This window comes from Limulus polyphemus, unplaced genomic scaffold (assembly GCF_000517525.1).
Source record: "Limulus polyphemus unplaced genomic scaffold, Limulus_polyphemus-2.1.2 Scaffold1602, whole genome shotgun sequence".
Taxonomy (NCBI): Eukaryota; Metazoa; Arthropoda; class Merostomata; order Xiphosura; family Limulidae; genus Limulus; species Limulus polyphemus.
In genome coordinates, this window is record NW_013667212.1 from 80,054 (window position 1) to 103,515 (window position 23,462).

Here is a 23,462-nt window from a genome sequence, read left to right on the forward strand (position 1 = left end):
TAGTGTCAGGTAGCTCTTAATACGCATGCGCAATGGCAGACTTCAGTAATTAGAAGAAAATACCTTGCATTAAATGTCTTACTTCATGCCAGAATTGAAGTGTGAAGAGAAAGGGATTCAGTTTTCTTCCAGAGAAAGTTATGAGTGAGGAAAAGGACATTATATAAAAGGGAAATATAAAGTACGTATATGATAACTACTGTTAAGTTCACGGCATGACCAGGTGGCTGGGACGCACAATTCGCACTCTGTAGGTTGCGGGTTCGAATCCTCATCCCACTAAAACATGCTCCCGGATACACACCTCCAAAAGAAGGAGGTGTGAGAAACACCATACGTAACTATTGCTGTTAAATACATTTATAACTTTTACTGCATGAAGTTTAAACGCTAGGCTTTCATCAGGTACTGTATTTATAAATACTAAATAAATTCATGTCAGAAATTCAAAATGTTTATTTGTTTGTTTGATTCAGAATTTTCACGCAAAGCTACAAAATGGTCTATTATTTAATTTTGAACTAGCTAGGGAATAGAAGTTTGTTTTGTTTGTTCCTGACAATTATTTAGTTTTAAAAATAATTATTTCCGAAGAAATAATTACTAATCTGGGGTGCTCGACGATTAAACAATCCTCCTTCACCTCGCTCGTGGTCTAGGAATATGGGCTTAACTAGAGAAAATGGGAATTTAATGCAGACGAGATATGTAACTTTAGAAAGGTAAACGAGAGAGTAACTGTAGACAATAAAAAGTGAAGAGCAAAGTAAACTAACTAAACTAAACTAAACGGCCGATATTGGACAGATGGTCCATCAGGGCGGCGGGGATCTAAAAATCCTATGCCGAGAATTTAATGTGGGGGAAACGGGAGTACCCCGAGATTAGCAAGAAGAAGTAAGTAGGGAAGGTAAAGTGAAGTCCGGTGCTGGGGGTGGATTAGCTATTGAATCTGTTGTGGAGTCTCCTGGTGTTCGCCATGGTTTTAAAGTGGCTCAGTTTCTGGATCCAGGCAGGTGGTGGAGGCGTAAAGTCCATGGTACCAAGGTACGGAGTGTATTTTTGCGGCAGTAAGGCGTGAATCATAAATATTTGGATTGACAGCCCGGTCACGCTTACCAATAGACCACAACCGATCCGACTTAGAAGCTTAGTTTATAGTATAGCAGTTAAATATACACATATGCATACCGAGGTACTTACAAGAGTACGAGTAGCGTCTGAGGTAATGTAAGTGTACACGAAAGCTTTTGAGGAGTATTAGCTTACGTTTATTTCCACTTAGGAAAATTTTAATAAAGTGCTAATTGCGTTTAAAAATATATTTTATAGAAATTCAATTGTAATAAATACATAGGCAATAAAATAGACGAGAATTAATCTAAAAGCATTTTCCTTTTCAACACACAAGTGTTTTTTTTTGTTGTTTTTCTGTTCATATATCTTCCGCACGTGCAGACACATGGAATTTAAAAGAAATTTGAGACATATTTGTTTACTATATGTTTCAGTGTGAATAAAATAATTCAAAAAAGAACTTAAGAAACAAACATTGTAACAAAGAATAAACAGTAATTTAATGTTTTCAGTTGTAACATTTCCCATGACATCATATTGTAGCTTTAGTATTTGAATTTCTTTACGGAGCATCTTAACACTAAACTTAAAGTCTATAAAATAACAAGTTGAATTAATAGGTTCTCTATTTAACTAGATACTTAGATATAAACAATTCTTCAGTAGCATTATTCTGCTGATTGGTCGTAAAAATGGGCGTGTTAGTAAAATGTGTATGGACCGTCAAGTTTCATTGTGTTAGGGAACGCCCTAATGGATTACTAAACTCCAGTGGTCAATCTGTTAAGTATCCTTTCTCTCAAAACATTGGTACCACCCTTAATTTGCACTAGGAGACACTAAACGCAGTTATATGTATCGTGTTTCATTGTAAAGACTGTATGTAGTTTTCTATCTATCTTTCAATCTGCAATATATTTTATGTTTCTAATAAATAAATAAAATAATTGTAATTAACATCATAATTTTTAGTATGCAAAAAAAAAAAGCCAATGTAAAGAATTTGATTCAAGAAATAAAATAACCACTGAATTACTTGAAGCAATATTCAAAACCAAACGGAAAATTATCTTTCTAGTCTATGGCTGTAACGGAAAGAAATAAGTCCGCCTCTACTTCATGCTATAGTATTTTGTTCATACACTATGTTTTAACACGTGGATATGAGATTTTCCAAATATCCGTCGCCATTATAATTTACTTTACACTCTTCAGTAGATATCATTTATACATCTACATTAAATGTATTCACATATGCAAACATGTGTATTTGTGTGTGGGTGCACAGCCATACGCTTGCTCTTTCTGAAATTTAGAAAAGCATTTTAGATTCTGCAAACAGTCTCGGAGTCCGTAGAAAACAATTAGCCAGTACTACAGAACCCCGTTGAAGGAATACTCTTACTAGCACACTGACACAGGACTGATCGATTTTCTAGTCTCTCTGCTTGTCACTCCATGACAGGAATGGGACGTTTCTGGGCTCGTGAGCACGTGCTTGCCCTAGCCTCGAGGTAAGCAATAAGTCGGAGAGAAAAACACCACCAATTTCCAATTATCAGTTAATCATTATCTTTCCATCTATTGTCCTGCTACATGATCACCGAGACAGTTTTTATTAAATATTTATTACCTTCGGCCATCCTTTTCTTTCTGAAGGCAGAGTGCGTTCGAGAGTAGAATTAAAGTAGTAGTTGAGCGCTAATTATGATAACTTAGGAAAGGCAAAGCTGGTGAAGTACATGAGCAATGCCATCATCCAAGTTTCAGAGAATCACACTTTCCATCTTCCTTTCAAAACAAAACTAAACAAAAGAAACACCGTCGTGGAAATTAGAACAACACTATCAGATGAATTAACCGTTTATTTTTTTGACAATGCTCTTATTTTTGCTAAGAAAGACAGCGATCTTTCTTTTTTTGTTGTTGTTTTATAAAAGATCACAGTTGTTATTAGGATAGATGATATCTTGTTTTTTTGTTACTTGGCGCACATCATGACTGTAAAGCAAACAGAGTTACATAATTGCTACTTTTGTATATAACCATCATCGTTATAACATTGTTAAGTTAAATGTATTGTTTCTATATGTAAATTTCCACGGTGACTGTAAGACAGTCTAAGTTATAATATTTTTACTTGAAATAAATACTAACCATTATTCTAGGTGTTGCGTGGATACTACCGAGATTTTAGTACTAGATAGGTTATTTTTTGGGGATTACATGTTATAATAAAATTATCATTTCTCTCAAGTTTTTAAACTTATCTTTTCTCAGTATTAATTTGTATGTAGAAGGGCCTGGGATGGACCAGTGGTTACCGCGGTTCTACTGTGAAACCGAGGATTAGGTGATTGGACACGAACTCGCAATATCCGTCCAGACCACGGTGGACATTGGCAAATCTCGTGCGGCGCGCGACGCTAGCCATTTATGGACATCCCACATTAACCCATTTTATGGTTGGAGTATTTGCTGCAAAAAGGAACTCTGCACTTTTGAGAAGGTGGATGCGCTTTAAGAGTAACAGTAAAGTCTCACTAGTTGGTGAGATAAGACTGACCAAAGAGTAAGCAGTGAGTGCTACCTTCCCTCTAATTTGTCAGCTCAAAATTATTGATAGCAAAAAGTCTAAAAATGGAACAAACAACTTATATCGAAACATCTTACACAATTAGAGACTATCTAGATTATTTAATACATAATCACATCATTTCGGCAAGAGTAACTAGGATATTTTATAAATCGTTATTCATTGTTTTAAAATTAAGAACAACTTTCTCATTCCTTTAAGTTTATCTGGGTTAAAATATGTACATTCGTCATATAAAAGTTACATGTTATTTTTGTAAAAGTATATCCCTGCTGTAAGATGAAAAAAAATACTTAGATAATTTTACTTTTAATGATGTATTTCACAAATAAAGTGTTATTGGTACCCAATTTAGATAGTGTATTATGAACACTCCCCATAATCCCAATATGTTTCTTGTACAGATTGAATAATACGAAGACCTTTGTTACTGATCTAAAGGAAAATATAATAAACGGCCTATACTTAAACACTCATTAACAAGTCAATTGATAAAAGGTAATGCAAAGTAAATATTATATATCATCTAACTATCTGCATGTCTGTCTGTTACACATTACTAGTGCAAACATGTGTAAAATATCCAAACTGTATTTAATAACAGACAAAGTGTACAAGTAAATTTATTTATAGCTATAGCGGTAATAATAGAGAAATATCAGACAACCTACTTTTTAAGCTCTGTTAGCTAGTTGCAGAAACTATATTGTTTTCAATTATAGAACTATGCTTACGTACTTAACTGCTTCGGGTATGCTCATGATAGCTCTAGGAATATTCCTCGCCTACAAACTACAATCAATACCAACTCTTGGAGTCCAGGCCGTTTTCTCTTGCATGGATGGTTTTAATGAGAACCAGGATGGAAAGACAGAAATAGGGGAAGTGTATACACCTCTTCTCTTCCCCTATTCCGATTCCGATGCCCTTGTATATTGGCTTAGACTGTTGAAATTAGGTGATTGGACACGAACTCACAATATCCGTCCAAATCACTGGGGACATTGGCAAATCTCGTGCGGCGCGCGACGCTAGCCCTTTCTGGACATCCCACATTAATCCATTTTGTGGTTGGAGTATCTACTCTGTTTCCATGGTGACTAAAGGATTTGATTTTATGTTATGTGTTTGCGCGTGAGTGAAAGATAGAGGTGTTTTCTTTGTGTCCAGAACTTCAGGAATCAACAACAAAAACCACCCGACGAAATTTATGTACCAAAAGTTCATATCGTATAAGTTTTTACAATTGTTTTAAGTAGTACAAAAATCATTCGAGACCTCATGATAAATCTTTAAGGTATTCGAGTTGTAATAGCCTATTAGCCGGCATATTTTTAAACCATTTATTTTAGAACTTGGAATAATTAAGAAAACTGCATGGGAGAAAACCAACTTAAAAGTCAAACTTTCGACTTTTTGAAGCTGAACGCCTTCTTTTTTTTACGTTAATATCTATTTTTGCTTTGTTATTTCACTCCCCTCTTTCTCACAATTTTAGTAATTTTACCCAAACACAAATTAAGTTTAAGAGCACGCGTTTTTGCATCACTATTAATTTTCTGTTTGTTGTTTTTTTCTATATTACTCACTTTTCCTCTTTGCTTATTATCTTCCTTTCAAGACCATCGCTTCGTTTCTTTTTCTGCTTTTCACTACAGTTCGTTTTTGCTTTTCAAATATATATGTTAACAACGCCCTCTAGAAGACAGTTTTTGTAGGTAACTTTTAAACCGTAGTTTCTAATAGACTACAACGGTCTGATATACGTATTAGGTGTTCGTGTAATAAGATCTAAAGTGATTGAAACGAGTCTGTTTTTATGTATAGTTTGAAAACTTTGGAGCTTTCCTAAGATTTATAATTCCTTCCAAAATGTAATCTAGAGAAAGTCCAGGCAAGATAAGTGTTTTATAAAATTGTTTTTTGTTTTTAACTTGTAAAGTTATGATCGATCTAAGCATAACACCTAATTCTTTAGCGGAACAGGAATAACGTAAAATTACTGATATTTTTCACAATCTTATATATAAACACAAGAGCTTCATTTTCTAAGCTATAATACGTTCGTCATGTTTACTCCATAACAATTCTAAAGAAGTATCACATCATAAAGTGGTAATTCAGTGATAATACATAGGCTGATCAACTTGTTATATTGTTGGTGAAACGTTAAAGATTAAAATGATCAAAATCTTAAACCAAAGATCAAATTTAAGTATATTAAATGACAAATAATATTTGTGTTTAAATCAATAAGTATATTCTCGTAGTTATTAAATATCAATGTTTTGACTGGTCAGTACCTGCTGTGGTGGTGCTCATAAGTCATATAATAATACTTTGACTGGTCAATACACGCTACACCGTTGATCAAATGTTAATACACTGATTAGCAAGTATTTTCGTCTGATAATTATATGCTATTATTAAATTGTTTACTTACTAGACAGCATTACGGTGTACAGACGAATCAAATATATATAATATTTGATCATTGTTATGGTATGTAGTAGAGTTCTGATTTGTCCGTTTCTTACGCCGTTAATCCGAATCTAGAAACTCAACTAAGTAATATCATATATCAGTTATAAAACAATTAGGTGTCTATTATTTATATTAATCTATATATTAGAAGCGCAAGAGTTAAAATACAAAGGGAGAAATATGTAACTAACTGACGGGGGAAAATGTTTGTGCAGTTTATTGAATAACTTTCGTTGTATGGAATCCGAGTGAGTTAAGTACACGAGTTCATTGCATTAACAACTGAATATACCTAAATATCTGACTAATTTAGAATATGCTGGTAACAAATGGAAATTAAGAACAACACTTTGGAACCTTCTATTGTTGACAAATCTACAAAAGCAGCAATTGAAAACTAAAATTTGATATAATTATTACACAGTATAATATAACCGGACTATAACGTCATCTGTTCAATCAATAAAGTATTGTTTGTTTTCTAGAATTAATATTTTGGTATTTTTAACAAGACCCGAACCTCATAAACACAATATGAGAGACAAATTTCGGTCACCTGATATACCTTAGCTCTATCTTGTCATATATAGAAAAGGCAACAGCCGTGTTCTACAGCAATGCAACCTCGGCAGATAACTTCCTAGAGACTCGCATTCCAGACTGGAGAAAACGCGGCTCCTATAATAAGACGCTGTCAAGGGTAATTCTAGCGACGTTTCATTAAAAAGCTTCTTCCTTATTGTTACGTGCAGTGTGCACCTACACAATTAAAGGCCGAGTTGAACGACCAGAATGAAAATCTTTTTTTTGATAGCTAGCTAGTACAAATATGCTTGGGACATGCATGAGCGAAAGGGAGTGGTGAAACAGTGCTCGCAGTCCATGCAAGTTCGTGGCTGAGGAACCTTATTGAGACACGCGGTATATGGGCCGGCCTGCATATAGCCTTGAGGAAAGAAAGTCCCTCCGATCGATAGCGTTTCAAGCAACTTGTCCAGCACAGTCCTTTCTTTGTCATTATGCTTCTAACCCCGGTTTCTCCCACTCGTAATTCAAAAGTGTTATTGGCCTGCATTGATATGTCAATCCCAGGCCTTGACAAGCACGGTTTAAAAGTTGGTTTAGCCATCTGGGTCATAGCACGCGCTCCCTGTGGCTGTGGCATGTGATTCCATTTCTCTAACCCCGTTGTCATGGTGACGGTTGATATCGTCTTAGGTGTAACAACCTTCTGTTGATTCCAACCTTCAATTTCTTTTAAAGGAAGCACTAAAATTGAATTATATTTAAAATTGTTATGGGCACACTATAACTATTCTACTATTATTTGAAACAAATGTTTTGATGAAAATATATATTTATAAAACTTCATGTAGTTTGAACATTTTAAATATATATTTTAGTAAAAATCAACTCCATTTGGAGTTTTCCTCAGAGCGCAATTACTAAAATGAAATGAGAGCAATATCATTTTATTATTCGTCCACCTCAGTGTTTCTTCCTTTGCGCTATCTAAAGAAATATTCATTTTTGTGATATTTATCACCTTATTCATGGACATTTCTTAAACTTTGCAGTTAGAATTTCTAGCAACCTAACAACGTTTCTGAAAATTAAAAAGCAGGTTCTTTCTTCACAAATTATGATGTTTTAAAGTCCAGAAAATCCAGAAGAAAAAATTTGTGAATATTATTTTATGTTTAATAATTTACCATTTCAGTTCAGTTCAGCTTCGTCCACAATGACTTCAGTTCAGCTTCGTCCACAGTGACTTAGCTTGACTTTTTCACAATCTTATAGCTTCTACAATACGATGAATTTACCTGTTGTTTTTTTTGCAGATATTATTTAGTACGCATTTCTAGTTTTGAAAAAGTGGGTATAATTTAATCTCACATCTTGAAAATAAGTTCTCTGTTTACAGGAATTATTGCACTAATGCATACATTTCAGTATATCGTAAACTATTTATTGATATTGTGTGTTCATTTTATAAATTGCGATAAACTGTCCTTTAAAAAAAGTTAAATTGAAGTGTACGATCAGTTTCCATAATTCTGGGTTTTTATATTTATGAATATGTGAAATAATCTTCAACAATGTGTTCTCTTGCTCGGACTATATTCAATCTATTTAAAAAATCACAAAACAGACCACAATTGATTTTGCTTTCTTAATTGCAACAAAACGGTAAAAAGAGTAAAAGTGAAATTCATAAAAGATTTATAGAATAAATCAACTATAAAGATTTTGATATTAAAAAAAGAAAAAAAGACAATATCTGATTTCTAAGATATTTTTTTTCTTAACTTCGTGGGCACCATATTTTGCTATCGGAGTGTTTCCAGTAATTACTTTGACCGCGAGTCGCGTGCACGTGCAAGACGTGCAAGGTCGTTAACGAGGTAGAAAGATGGTAGAGGGGAATGATGTGGAAAAATTAAAAAACGATTTGGTGTTCCCACATCGTTTTCTTATGAGAAGAAGCAGGCAAAATTCTGGAGTTTTTAATATTTCCTTTGGTGCGTGCAATGATTTTGGAAGAGTGTGTACACATTCGTCAAAACATATAGTAGCACAACACCACTCTTCAAAGCATACCACTGTAGACAATTATTTTTCTTAGAATTTTTTTCGATTGCTTAATTCATATGTTAGAATTAAAAGTAAGCTTATTCCAGATTTCACATTTTACTTCTGATTATATTTGACAAACTTTTAATAGTACTAAATTGAATAAGCCAACTAACATACCATGCGAACATCACTTATATTACATTTAACTTTTAATACAAAGAAAACATAATAGAAGAGCCTCTCCAAACCTTCGACTTTCTTTTTAAGTTCGCTAAAAATAAAATGGAGGTTTAATATAGTACTGAGCGATTATCAATTTTGAAATTCGATTCGACTATTGATTCGATATTTGTAAATAATCCCGATTACTATTATTCTATTTAGACCATTTTTAAAATAAAAAAAATTGGAAAAAAGACACTGGAACAAGTTTCCTGACTAAAGACGTTTTTTTTTTAAATAATAAAAACACTGAACACGGGTAATCTAACTTTTGTCATGTTTACGTTATTGGTGAAGCAAGCTTTGATGAAATAATAGTAACTCACACAATTCCTGGTGCCAGACTCTCTCTCTCTCCGAAATTTGTTTTCCTAATAAATAAATAATGTAATTTGTTATCTTGCTTAGTTGATTTCATTATATATATATGTGTGTGTGTCTGTACAGAGTGTACAGTATATATTTAAATGATCCGCACTGTATTACTTACTGACAATCTTTTTATTGACTAGAATTGGACTCTCTGCCGCGCTTGTGAAAGTAGTGCCACTTTTTTTTTCTAAACAACGACACTTATCAAGCCGTTTCTAACTGGAGATCATGTCTCTGTGCTCCAAGCGCAGATCTCAGAGTAGCATAACGTACAGCTCACAGTTCTTATTCAATGAAATATATTAACCCAACCAACTTATATTTTTTGGAATAAAGATAACCGAAATAATGTATTTAGAATTTATTATTTTTAGTGGACAATGCAACATTGAGAAGAAGGAGAATGTTTGTTTTATTGTAAGCCATGTAGATGCAAGATAAGATAATGAAGAAAATAGTGGCTCTAAGTGTTTCTATGTGAGTGCACAAACATACGGCGCTCAGTTTTATGAACTAATCAAATTAAAATATAGGTATCAAGGAATCTTATGAATTGGATATCGATGTTTACTTTAATAATGGAAAAGCCCCCCAGTAGCACAGCGGTATGTCTGCGGACTTACAACGCTAGAATCCGGGTTTCGATACCCGTGGTGGGCAGAGCACAGATAGCCCATTGTGTAACTTTGTGCTTAACTTAAACAAAAAAAAAATAATGGAAATTAATCAAAATGTCAATTAATCCCTCGGCGCTAGTCTAATGACATATTCTGTTATTATATATAGTGTAAATTCCTTATTTTAACTATAACTTTACGCATTTAACCTTTCTAACTAGTGTTCTATTATACTGTTATTATATATAGTGTAAATTCCTTATTTTAACTATAACTTTACGTATTTAACCTTTTTAACTAGTGTTCTATTACACTGTTATTATATATAGTGTAAATTCCTTATTTTAACTATAACTTTACGCATTTAACCTTTTTAACTAGTGTTCTATTACACTGTTATTATATATAGTGTAAATTCCTTATTTTAACTATAACTTTACGCATTTAACCTTTTTAACTAGTGTTCTATTATACTGTTATTGCAAGTCTTTTATCATTATGGGACCTGGAGTCCCAACACTAATGGGTAAGTTTTATTTTAACTATAACTTTACGCATTTAACCTTTTTAACTAGTGTTCTGAAATAAAACTTACCCATTAGTGTTGGGACTCCAGGTCCCATAATGATAAAAGATCTACAATAACAGTATAAATGACTTCTACTGGTCGATCTTTAGTATCATATTGTATTATTATTTCTATTCCCATTTTCCTTTCTCTGACAACTGTCTTCGGTCAATGAAATATATTTTAAGAATGGAACGAACATTGTGAGTTTAAGCACCAAACGTCTACTGCCAGTATGAATTTTTTTTTTTCACACGAAGCTTTTACGTACAGCTTAAATCTGATAGGCACTGATGGGAAGACTTCGTCTGAGTAATTTTCATCATACACCTCTTCTACTAGGATATAGTTTACATTTTCCAGCCCTAATTTATTTATGTTGCATAAATGATTTTGATCTGTATTAATGTGAACAGCTTACTATATGTATAATAGCTCTTTATCTTTAAACATAATAACTAGAAAACTACTCTATTTTTATATTAAAGAAAATCCATTGCAAAATAAAACTTAAACTTGTTATCAAACGAAGACTTCCATATTTTGTAAGCGTGCTTTCAATAATATTTATTTCTAGTTGTTTTAAGTAAACAACATGTCATCTAGAGAAGATAGAGACTAGGAAACTCTTAGCCCACAGTCTATGTGCACGTGAAGAGAATGCAAACACGTGTTGACTACTTAGTTGAGCACTAGCTACTCTAGAACCTAGAGCAACATGTAATCGGTCGTGTGTGTGCACGTGATAGAACCAGATATAAAACAGACATACCAACCACTTGCACAGTTAAGAAAAAATCGGTGGGAATTCATTGTCCTAGGGTGGCTCATGCGTGTTTGTGATGAGTGTGTGGGAAGCACGCTACTGATTTAGCCAAAAACTGCAACGCGTGGATACAACTAGCATTTAAGAAGTCTCACATATGAAAAGTACCTTAAGAGATTGCCAAGTAGGCTTTCGGAGGATATTCGAAACCACGTTCAATCTGTCTACAGCAGACTATAGCTAAAACGTATGACCTCGAAAATTTTTTTAATCTTTTAATTGTTCTAAACGTGGAACTATAATGTTGATTATGTGTCATAATAGTGTACAGGATGTAAATATATCTTCAAAAATATAGGTGTGTCAAAAGCCAAGTATCAATGAATAATCGATAAATTAACACTTTACAAACCGTGCTTATTCTGAACTGTACATATATTGCCCTCATTAAGGTGAATAATTGAGAAAACATAACAGTTTGTTGCACAATGTTCCTGATTTAAAAACTTCAAACTGCGTTTTGACTTTTGGCGCACCTTAGAGTCTAGTTAACTTGGGCTGAAAGACATGCTAATTAACTTTGAGTGTTATCCGATCTAAAAGGTAACGATTAAGGAGTAAAAAAAAATTAGTTATTGTCCAATCTAAGAAGGATATCAATATTAAATACCACAGGACTTGCTGGCTGGACAAATATTAACAGTGAAGGTACCAGATTAAAAACTATTCTACTATTTTTACCGTAAACCTCAGTAAATGTATCTATATACTTTTCATTATTCTTTGCAAAAAACTACAGCAAATTGCACATGCGCGCTTCATAATTCAGTTGCTCTCAGTCTTTCTTTGTGGTTTGGTTGTGGGTTTCAGAATATAGACATTTCTGATCTTCTGTTCTTGGTTGAACGATACAATTTTCCAATATTTTTCCAAAAATGAAATTATTTCCTGTATTTCTTCATAATTAGATAAAATACTTTGAACCGTGGGCTTCAGATAAGATTTTTTAAAATAATTATCCATGGATGAATCGCGTAGTTTTAACTGGGGGCTTCACATGGGAATTGTTTCAATCTTTCTTCATAGTTGAACTATACAGAGTTACATATATGTTAGAGTATTTTTGTGGGGTAAGATTATATAAATGATAAAATAATAACCTAAAACTTTTAACAAGACGTTACATCAACCAATAAATCGGTCACAACTCTTATAATAAATATACCATCTAAATTTGCTATGACTGAAGATACATTAACAACTTTTGAATCAATAAAGATGGAGTGTTTAATGAAATGAATGCTGTTTTATCGTTCTTTTGATAATGGCTTCAAGTTTCAGAGAAAAAATATACATTTTTAAAAAAAGTTCTTTTATTAGCTCCATGTTATGAGCTGTTGTCGTTGTGTATATAAAGGTCTATCAGGAAAAAAAATAAGTTACCTTAACTAACTAATAATGATGAAACTCGGTAAACAGATTGTCTGTTACGTAATCAGAACAACGACGGCGTGTGTTCATTGGTTGCACAAAGGCGACGTGGGAGAAATCGATAATTTGGAGAGCATGGGTCACTCAAGCGGTACCTTGAAATGGCGTTTGTTCCATACCTCAGTTCACGAGCACAGCGCTTACTCACAGCAGGCCATGGACTACAAGTAAGGTTTCGCAAAATCAATTGGTGTATTCTTATCGGCCTTTATACTATCGCGAAGTGCTTAGACCACACTAAAAACAAAACAACACTGTATTGTTCTTTTTATCCAAGTAAAAACGGTTCCTTAATTAGATCTATCTATAATGTTATAGTAAATTCAAGTTTTACAAACAAGCCTTAGACTTTGTAATTAGTAATTTCAGTGTTAAACATCATTAAGTAGCACAAACATAAAGAGCCTCATCATCTTTTGAAGTAGAATCATAATACAAGTTGCATCAACGTTTATTTTAGTGTACTAATATTTGAAAAAAAACGGAGAAGGCTACTCAAGTACTTTCACTGTACTATTCCAAAGCAACAAATAAAGAGGAGTATCATAAATTATTTTAACGTACAGTAACAAAAAACAGAATATCAGCACTATCCTAAATCATTTCACAATACTATAACAAAACTAAAGAGAAGTAGCACTATCCTAAATCATTTTATTGTATTATAACAAAATAACAGTGAAGCAGCAATATCCTAAATCCTTACACTGTACTATAACAAAATAACACAGAAGCAGCAGTATACTAAATCCTTACACTGTACTATAACAAAATAACACAGAAGCAGCAGTATACTAAATCCTTACACTGTACTACAACAAAATAACAGTGAAGCAGCATTATCCTAAATCCTTACACTGTACTATAACAAAATAACAGTGAAGCAGCATTATCCTAAATCCTTACACTGTACTATAACAAAATAACAGTGAAGCAGCATTATCCTAAATCCTTACACTGTACTATAACAAAATAACAGTGAAGCAGCATTATCCTAAATCCTTACACTGTACTATAACAAAATAACAGTGAAGCAGCATTATCCTAAATTCTTTTTCTTTACTATAACAAAACTACAGAGAAGTAGCAGTATCCTAAACCCAGTCATTGTACTTTAACCAAATAACACAAATGCATCAATATCATAATTGCTTTCAGTGTACTATAACAAAAGCACAGAGAAACAGCAATATACTAAATCCTTTGTTGTACTCTAAAAAAAACAACAACATAAAAGCAGAAGTATACTAAATCCCTTCAGTGTACTGTAACAAAACAATACAGAGGCAGCAGGATCCAAATCCTTTGATTGTAATATAACAAAAACAACAACAACAGAGAAACAGCAATATACTAAATCATTTCACTGTATGCTAACAAAAGAACAGAGAAGTAGCAGTATCCTAAATCCTTTCACTGTACTGCAAAAACAAACAAAATCAGAAGTAACAATATCCTTATTTCTTTCACAAAAGCAACATTGTTATATTTCTTTCACTCTACTATAACAGAACAATACAGAAACATTGGTATCATAAATCCTTTCAATTTGCTCTTACAAAACAACAGAAATGGTGCAACATCCTAAATAATTTCACTATATTTCAACAAAACAAAATAAATGCAGCAATATTTTAAATACTTCCACTGTACTGCATGAAAATAACAGAAAAGCAGCAACATCCTAAATACTTTCAATATACCACAACAAAACAAAAGTGAAGCAGTAATATTCTAAACCCTTACACTTCACTATAAGAAACACAGAAACAGCAGTATATAAAATCCTTTCACTGTACTACAAAAAACAACAAACAGAGATGCAATAGTATCCTAAATCCTTTCACTGTAACATAACAAAGTAATAGAAAAAGCAGCATTGTCCTAAATCCTTTCACTATACTATAACAAAACTAATAAGAAGAAACAGTAACCTAAACAATTTAACTGTACTATAGCAAAACAACAGAGAAGCAGTAGTATCTTAAATCATTCCACTGTACATTGAGAAGACAAAGAAAAAGCAGCAGTATTTTATATCATTTCAATTTACTATAAGTAAATAACAGGGAAGGAGTAGTATCCAAAATCGTTTCATTGCTCTGTAACAACAACAACAACAAAAACATACAGAAGCTACTGTATTCTAAATTCTTTCTTTGTACTATAAATAAAAACAGCAAAGAAGCAGTAGCAAGCTAGATCTTTTCACTATGTTATAACAAAACAAAACAGAAGCAGAAGTATTCTAAATCCTATCACTGTGCTGAAACAATACAACAGAGATGCAACAATATCTTAAGTCCTTACACTGTATCATAACAAAAGAACAGTGCAGCATCAGTATCCTAAATCCTTTCACTCTACTATAACAAAACAAAATAAAAGTAATAGTATCTTAAATCCTTTTACTGTGCTGAAACAATACAACAGAGATGCAACAATATCTTAAGTCCTTACACTGTATCATAACAAAAGAAATGTGCAGCATCAGTATCCTAAATCCTTTCACTCTACTATAACAAAACAAAATAAAAGTAATAGTATCTTAAATCCTTTTACTGTGTTGTATCAAAAGAAAAGAGAATCGACAGTCTAGTAAATGCTTTCACTGTACTATATGTAACAAAACATTGAATCATCAGAAACCTAAGTCCGTTCACCATACTATAACAAAACAAATAAGAAGCAATAGTATCCTAAACAATTTTACTGTACTATAAAAAACAACCAAGAAGCTGTATTGTAAATCTTTTTACTGTACTATAACACAATAACAGAGAAGAAGCAGTATCATAAATCCTTTCACTATAATATAACAAAAGAACAATAAAGCAGCAGTATATCAGTCTTTTTATTGTATTGTAAAAAACAACAACAACAGAAAAGCAGTGGTATCCTAAATACTTTCATTGTACTATATAACAAACAAACATAGAAGCAGCAGTATACTACATCATCTCAATTTACTATAACGAAAAAACAACTAAGCAGAGAATACTAAATTCTTTGAGTGTGTTACAACAAAAGAAAAGTGAAACAGCAATATCCTAAATCATTCCACTGCACTATAATAACAACAGAGAAGCAGAAATATCCAAAATCATTCCACTGTACTATAATAACAACAGAGAAGCAGCAATATCCTAAATCATTCCACTGTACTATAATAACAGAGTAGCAGCAATATCCCCAATCATTCCACTGTACTATAATAACAACAGAGAAGCAGCAATATCCTAAATCATTCCACGGTACTATAATAATAAGAGTGAAACAGCAATATCCTAAATCCTTTCACTATATTATGACAAAACAACATAGAATCACCATTATCCTCAATCCTTTCATTGTACAGTTACAAAACAATAAAAAAGCAGTACTTTGCAAAACTATTTCACAGTACTATAGGATGTCCAGAAAGCCTGGAACCATAAGTAATTTGTAACTTTTAATTTCGGATACATGACTGATACAGGCCCATACATAGATTGTTTGAAAGAGGAAGTTCTAATCTGTGAGATCAAAAGCCAACACATATTGTGCGAGGGGCAATCAGCATACACAGCATTCTAATACTAGGGGTCTGGGGCATGCGACTATTTCAAGCTAAAAAATGCTAATGCTTCATCAGAAGAATGTAGATTATGTAGAAAAGATTAAATACAATAAACAACTGCGCTAATAGGAGGTTCGGTCGATTCCTCGACCCCCCACCTGCGTACGTGTCTGTGAAATGGCCCTGTCAAAGCATAAAAAGATCGAGTTGATCCTGCTGCTAATCCAAACTTGTTTAGAATTAGGAGGACAGCATGTGTAACACATTCTGTAAAATACATTGAAGTGACCAAAGGTTCAGATTTTTCGGACACCCTGTTTAACAAAACGAAACAGAAGCTGCAGAAACCCACATATTTTTGCTATACTATTAAAAAAAAAGCAGACAAGCAGCAGTATTCTAAATCCGTTGACTGTACTCTAACAAGCTAACAGAGAAGCAGCAAGAATCCAAATCCTTTCATTGTTCCCCATCGCTCTTCATGCTCGCCATCTCAGTCGAAAAAGGATATAATGTGAAGGTCAATCCCACTATTCGTTTGGAAAAGAGTAGCTCAAGATTTGTCGATGAGTGATGTTGACTAGATGCCTTCCCACTAGTCTATCACTGCTAATTTAAGAACGGAAAGCGCAGATAGCCCTCAAGTATCTTAGGGCGAAATTCAAAATAAATCAAACAAAACCTTTCATTGTACTGTAACAAATCAACACGGATGTGGCAGTGTTCTAAATCCTTACACCTTAAAATAACAAAGCAACAGAGAAGAGCAGCATCCTTAATTTCCTCACTATACAATAACAAAACAACAAAGAAACAGTAGTATACTAAATCCTTTCACTGCACAATAACAAAACAACAAAGAAACAGTAGTATACTAAATCCTTTCACTGTACAATAACAAAACAACAAAGAAACAGTAGTATACTAAATCCTTTCACTGTACAATAACAAAGCAACAAAGAAACAGTAGTATACTAAATCCTTTCACTGTACAATAACAAAACAACAAAGAAACAGTAGTATACTAAATCCTTTCACTGTACAATAACAAAACAACAAAGAAACAGTAGTATACTAAATCCTTTCACTGCACAATAACAAAACAACAGACAAAGATCAGTATCCTTAACCCTTTCGTTGTACTATAAAACAACTGAGAAACAGGAATATACTAAATAATTTTACTGTACTTTAACGAAACAACAAACAATGAGCAGTATACTAAGTCCTTTTACTGTATTATAGCAAAACCAATGAAATACAGTAGTGTTCTAAGTCCTTTTATTGTAATACAAAGAAAAGAGAAGCAGCATTATCCTTAATTCTTCCATTGGATTGTAACAAAACAATACAGAAGTAACTGTATCCTAAATTAATTCCCTATACTATAGAAAGCAACAGAGAAGCCGCATTATCCTAATCCTTTCATTGGATTATAACAATACAACACAGAAGCAGTAGTAACCTAAATCCGTTCACTTGTAACAGACATTGTGCAAAGAGTTATGTATTATCTGTGAAATATTATTGCTGCGCGGAGTCTTACCTGTATGTTCTATAGGATCCTTGCTATGGTATTCGCCGCCTTACATAGAATATTCAGGACTTGTTTGTATTTTATAGGAACCTAGATGTGGCTTGCCTAGTCTTACATAGAGTATATCGGAATTACTTTTATTTTATAGGAAACTAGTTTTGGTTTATTTAGACTTGCGCGGAGTTTACAGGGCCTGTTTGTATTTTATAGAAACCTAGATGTGGTTTACATCGACTTGCATGGAATTCACACGACCTGTTTGCATTTACATGAACCTAGATGTGGTTTACATAGGATTACATAGAGTCTGCTGTACCTGTTTGTATTTTGTAGGAATCTAGTTTTCGTTTACACAGTTCTGTTTGAAGATTAAATGAACTTCTATGGATCTAAAAGACTTAATTGGGAACTTGCAGGGACCATCTTCTAACAGCTCTCTAATATACTTGACATATATTTGGACATTCAGGGTGTTCTGAAATTATTATATTCTCTTCCTCATGCTCGTGATAAGATTTATGAAACTGGTTTAAAAAAAGTATATAGATATGAAATAAAATAATAAGAAAAAGAAAGAAAGAAAGAAAAAATAGCAATAAGTAGATGAATAATAAAAAAATAAGTAGAGGATGATAGAAAAATCTTTAGAGCTAGATCATGTCTGGTGGAGCGAAAAGGAGGAAGATGAGTTGTATATTTAAGATTGGTAGTCAAAAATCTTTAGAGCTAGATCATGTTTGGTGGAACAAAAAGGATGAAGATGAGTTATATATTTAAATAAAGATGTTTGACTACCAATCAGATAGATCATGTTTGGTGGAACAAAAAGGATGAAAATGAGTTATATATTTACGATTGGTAGTCAAAAATCTTTAGAGCTAGATCATGTTTGGTGGAGCAAAAAGGATGAAGATGAGTTATATATTTAAGATTAGAAGTCAAACATCTTTAGAGCTAGATCATGTTTGGCGGAGCAAAAAGGAGGAAGATGAATGGTATATTTATGATTGGCAGTCGCGGGAACAAATGGCCCTTGTCAGGGTCGCATAGATTTATAAATCTATTGCCAAAAAAAAAATTGCTGCGGAGAGAAACGTGATTACCCAGAGAAAACCCAGTTTCATTGAACGGGTTATTAGCCTATTCAATGCCCATGTCGTTACCTGTAATGATGAGGATTGTGAAAGCAGTAGAAAAACTGAAGAGAGATGTGTATATATGAGATAACTGGGATGTGAAGTTACTGGAGAAGAGAAAACAATTATTGCATAGTTATAGGGCATCCCACATTGTTGTTAGTCATGTTAAATGATGAAGGGCATTTCTGTCAGGAGGAGAGGATTACTGCTAGGTTAGCAAATTGTGCTGTGAGCGGGTTTCTGTTGAGGGCTTTCTTATAAAGCCTGGACACTAATTTAAGCTTGAGTCTGTTTCTTACGGGTGGTATCGTGGAAATTGTAATTTTTTAACAATACCTTTACATTAACATAATACTTTTCAAACATTTTATAAATTGAAGACTACACCAGAAGCTATCTAAAAGCTAGTTTTAAAGTGGCTTTACTCAGTAAGGTTGTGATTGAAGGATTCTCTGAAGAGTTGCAGGTTATTAGGCACATACTGTGTTTCATTTAAACTTAATACGAGAGCTATGCTTTAGATATTTATACAGCACGAGTGTTAAATTTAGTATTTTTAGAAGCGATAATTGATCGCAGGTATGCTTACATAACTGTTTACGAATGATTTGTTGTGTAATTCAATTGTTGTGAGTTGACGTCACCTTACTCGAACCTTCTAAATTTTTCTCATTGTTTTAAGTGAGTATTGTTACACCATGACATCTTGTAGTTTGTAGAAAGTTCTAGGCTTCAGTCGGGCAAAATATATATATAGGCGATCGAGTAAGTGCAAGTAAGTTAGTGAAAGAGAAAGTAAAAGGGAAGTTAGACTGCATATCAGTTTAGTCGTAACAGGTGATTTCTAAAGTGAAAGCATCACAACTTGTACTGTAATAACAGAGATAGAGGAGAATAACTTGTCTTGTCAAAGGATGTTTGAAAGTAATTGAATCCGCCTGTGTGGACATTGACGAAAAAGATACAATTATTTAAAGCTCTGAATACAACTGTGGTAACCAATACTTATAGTAGTGATTTTAAAGTGTGTATCACAGCTTTGTATTGTGACAACAGAGTAGAGGAGAAAAACTTGTCTTGTCAAAACGTGTTCTAAAGTAATTGAACCAACCTGTGTGGACTTTGACGAAAAAGAGACAATTATTTAAAGCTCTGGATACAACTATGATAACCAATAGTGTAACGAATTTTTGTACATACGTTTGACTTGTTTTGAACATATTATTTTGAAACAAGTGGATTATGTACTGTCCATTTATTGTTGAAATTTGTCGCCAACAAGTCTATACAAACCTGACAAGGTCACGTCATAGAGTTGGCATCCCAGTTTCCTTTTAATATAGTTCATATTCGAAAAAAAAAAACGTGCAGAGGTCTGTCCTTACAAATAGTGAGATAAACGCTTTTTGTTTTGGAAAAGGCACAAGATGGAGAAACGTTTTTGTCAATTATCCCCACAATTTTTGAAACGACTTGATTGAAATTTCATAAATTCTTTCATGTCAGAATAGTTTGTGCAAAAATTCCCGTTCTCAGCCCTTCAAGTTCATTTACCATATTCTTAAACTTTAAAGACTAAAACTGCTTATCCAGTCGTCAATCAGCCAGGTGAAGTTAAAATCAAATTCCATTCAATAATTAACAACTAAGTACAAACGTGTACCCTGCCTCGCTTAAAACGATCATGATAATTTTTTTTCTTTTCAAAATTCGCGAAAACGTGCTGGAAAGTCAGACTGCATGTTGAGGACAGTTTCAACAATAAATTTTCAGAGCTTATGAATATTTTACTGTCTCAAGGTAGCAAAATAAAGCAGTGTCCTTGTCTGAATATAATTCACAAATACAGTCAGCTTCTCTCAAATAGAAAAACAAACAAACTTCATCTAAGAGTTAAGAGCAGCGTTTTCTTTTCCACGTAGTTCCATATTCAGTTTGCTTAGGTAAGAAGTAATATCTACTATGTGATGAAATTCCTGTAGCCACTTTGGATAGGTCACTTTCACTTTCTCGAGACAAGCTGTAAAATGAGCAAGACATTTACTTCCGGAAAGCTACTTCATCTTATAATACATGAAGAAATCTGAATATGGAATTTTCTTAGAGAAGCTCACAGAACTGACTATGAGTAAGTCTTTTTGAACTATTTGTTGACAATCTTTACAACCAAAACTGTCAACTTTATAAAGTCATTCGGAAAAGACTGTGCACAGAGTGCCTTTTTATGAATTATGCAGTGAAACAGTATCATGAAGTGCAACTTTTTAAATTCTAAACAGAGCAACGAAACCTTTACACCCTCCAGTCCTACTTGCATTCCCGTCTGTAGTGATCAATGTAATAATATTGTTGCCAAATATTTGTCTTTCAAACACTGAGTAACTGCAGAATAAATATCTTTCCTACGTATCCTTTTATTGGCAATAATACAATAAGTTCCCCTTGTGGTGCTTTTGTGACGTCTTCTTCATCACATGATTCAATTCATGCAGTTAAAAATATGGTGATGAACATGTATCAGCTATTATGTTTCCGTAGAGAGACATATTGTTTTCTATTGTTTCTTCTTCTTCTAAACACTTGGCAATCGAATGCCATCCCATCATTTCTTGGCAGATTGACTTGAAACTTAATAGGATTATATCTCGGCCCAATGCGCCCAGGCAACTTTTCCATTTATTTATTTAAGCCTTTTTAATAATTTTATGGGGTCAAAGGTAAAACAACCCAAAAATGTATATTTTGGGCTCCTGTGCGATTATATTTACAGCAATAAAGATGAAAATTAGCACAATATGTTTCATGCACCCAACACATTTACATATAAAAAAGTTGGATTTGGACATTTTGAGTCTTTATAGGGGGGGGGGCGTGAGAGCTCACAAAAAGCATAACTTTGGAGTTATGGGTCAGTTACACGGCCGTATTTTGACCAATTTACATAGGATTTGGTAGAAAGATACGTTTTTGCAGGAAACACACACTGATAAACAAAAATGTTGGACTTGCCAATTGTTGGTAATTATGGGGGGTCAAAATGCCATTTTTGTAGTTATCTTTTGCGTACTTTGCGTCTTGTATCTTCCAGACCATCGCATCCTTGTTCTGAAGTTCAGTTAAAACATTATTTGAGGTTTTAGTAAAATATTCCTCGATGCATTTTCCATTAGAGAATTTTTCTTTTGGCTTTATTATCTTGTATGCAGCCAAAACAGTGTTCCACTTACAGATATTATCCGCTGACTGAACGCATCTTTAGTAACTGCCTTTCTTACATCACCTTCTGGGTACCTCTCAGCGAGACTGTTAATTTTATTAAACAACTAGCTGACTGCCCGTCATATGTAGGTAAATGTTTATGTTATTCTCAAAATTAAAATATAAATAAAAATTAATTATTCGAACATCATATGTATAAAGAATGTTTTTCGTTTTTCTAGTAGTTAATGAAAACTTTTTTTACATAATTGGTTATCTACTGCAAGTTGCACTTGATTATAATTTATATATATATTTATTTGTTAATATCTTCTTCTTGTTAAAGCCTTATAGGTTGAAACATGCGAAAATCTGGTTCTCTTAGAAATACTCCTACACTTTTAAATGTCTGGCCTTATGATTTATTAACTGTGATGAGAAAGGCACTGAGATTCATGGTGAAGAGCAACTCCAAGAAGATATAACATTTCTTTAAAAAATGATTTTACATTTTTTAATTGAATTAAAAAAATATCTTACCTAACATGCGAAACTTCAATAACAAGTATTGTGGAGCCAACTATTGGGCTGAAGAGATGCTTAAGTTGTTTTTGACACATACAGCTACTGGTGTTTGCCACGAAATATGATATTAACACTGATTTATTCTATAATATTATTCCTCTTTTTCTTAATATTCAAAGAGCTTATTTTAAATATGATAATATATAATAAATAAATATATTAATAGAACAAATTTAAAATCTTGACTTCCACATGATAGTCGAGCACTATAACAACTATGGAAACAAATATTTGTAATCGAATGTTAACAGATAATTCAAGTACCTAGTATAAAGTATCATGTTAGTGTTGATTTTCCTAATATTTTAATATATTTCTCTAAACCTAATGATAGCATCCCATTGGCACAGCGATATGTCTACGAACTTACAACGCTAGAATCCGGGTTTCGAAGCCCGTGGTGGGCAGAGCACATATAGCCCATTGTGTAGCTTTGTACTTAACTTCAAAAACAAAAAAACAAACAAACATGATGAGTTGATAATTAACAAAAGTTATAAATAATACCCACTCAACTGGCATTTGAACTCGAGACTTCTGCTTGAAACAAACCATTGAGTCAATTTGAACTTTACCAAAAGAGAGTCGAGCGTTATAGACGAAGGGAGCGTTATGAACAGAGAGTGGCTTATATATATATATATATATATACTTTTCCATGTTTTATTTTGATT

At 33.1% G+C, this 23,462-nt stretch overlaps 1 protein-coding gene across 1 annotated transcript in view; it reads right to left on the reverse strand.

Annotated features, from left to right (window-relative positions):
• LOC106464264 (nucleolar protein 4-like) overlaps positions 1-23,462 on the reverse strand; it is an 84,141-nt gene that overhangs the window by 49,339 nt on the left and 11,340 nt on the right. The gene's annotated exons all lie outside the window — the stretch shown is intronic.